Consider the following 1,459-nt stretch of genomic DNA (forward strand, 5'->3'; position numbering starts at 1 on the left):
ACGGAAAGAAAGTACAGTCATGGCCAAAAGTTTTGAGAATTACATAAATATTGGAAATTGGAAAAGTTGCTGCTTAAGTTTTTATAATAGCAATTTGCATATACTCCAGAATGTTATTAAGAGCGATCAGATGAATTGCATAGTCCTTCTTTGCCATGAAAATTAACTTAATCCCAAAAAAACCTTTCCACTGCATTTCATTGTTGTCATTAAATGACCTGCTGAGATTATTTCAGTAATCATCTTGTTAACTCAGGTGAGAATGTTGACAAGCACAAGGCTGGAGATCATTATGTCAGGCTGATTGGGTTAGAATGGCAGACTTGACATGTTAAAAGGAGGGTGATGCTTGAAATCATTGTTCTTCCATTGTTAACCATGGTGACCTGCAAAGAAACGCGTGCAGCCATCATTGCGTTGCATAAAAATGGCTTCACAGGCAAGGATTATTGTGGCTACTAAGATTGCACCTATAAATCAACATTTATAGGTTCATCAAGAACTTCAAGGAAAGAGGTTCAATTCTTGTAAATAAGGCTTCAGGGCGTCCAAGAAAGTCCAGCAAGCGCCAGGATCATCTCCTAAAGAGGATTCAGCTGCGGGATCGGAGTGCCACCAGTGCAGAGCTTGCTCAGGAATGGCAGCAGGCAGGTGTGAGCGCATCTGCACGCACAGTGAGGTGAAGACTTTTGGAAGATGGCCTGGTGTCAAGAAGGGCAGCAAAGAAGCCACTTCTCTCCAAAAAAAAAACATCAGGGACAGATTGATCTTCTGCAGAAAGTATAGTGAATGGACTGCTGAGGACTGGGGCAAAGTCATATTCTCCGATGAAGCCCCTTTCCGATTGTTTGGGGCGTCTGGAAAAAGGCTTGTCTGGAGAAGAAAATGTGAGCGCTACCATCAGTCCTGTGTCATGCCAACAGTAAAGCATCCTGACACCATTCATGTGTGGGGTTGCTTCTCATCCAAGGGAGTGGGCTCACTCACAATTCTGCCCAAAAACACTGCCATGAATAAAGAATGGTACCAAAAACACCCTCCAACAGCAACTACTTCCAACAACCCAACAACAGTTTGGTGAAGAAACAATGCATTTTCCAGCACGATGGAGCACGGTGCCATAAAGGCAAAAGTGATAACTAAGTGGCTCGGGGACCAGAATGTTGAAATTTTGGGTCCATGGCCTGGAAACTCCCCAGATCTTAATCCTATTGAGAACTTGTGGTCAATCCTCAAGAGGCGGGTGGACAAACAAAAACCCACTAATTCTGACAAACTCCAAGAACTTAATTATGAAAGAATGGGTTGCTATCAGTCAGGATTTGGCCCAGAAGTTGATTGAGAGCATGCCCAGTCGAATTGCAGAGGTCCTGAAAAAGAAGGGCCCAACACTGCAAATACTGACTCTTTGCATAAATGTCATGTAATCGTCGATAAAAGACTTTGAAAACGTATGAAG

This window comes from Cyprinus carpio, chromosome A15 (genome assembly GCF_018340385.1).
Source record: "Cyprinus carpio isolate SPL01 chromosome A15, ASM1834038v1, whole genome shotgun sequence".
In the NCBI taxonomy this organism is placed as follows: Eukaryota; Metazoa; Chordata; class Actinopteri; order Cypriniformes; family Cyprinidae; genus Cyprinus; species Cyprinus carpio.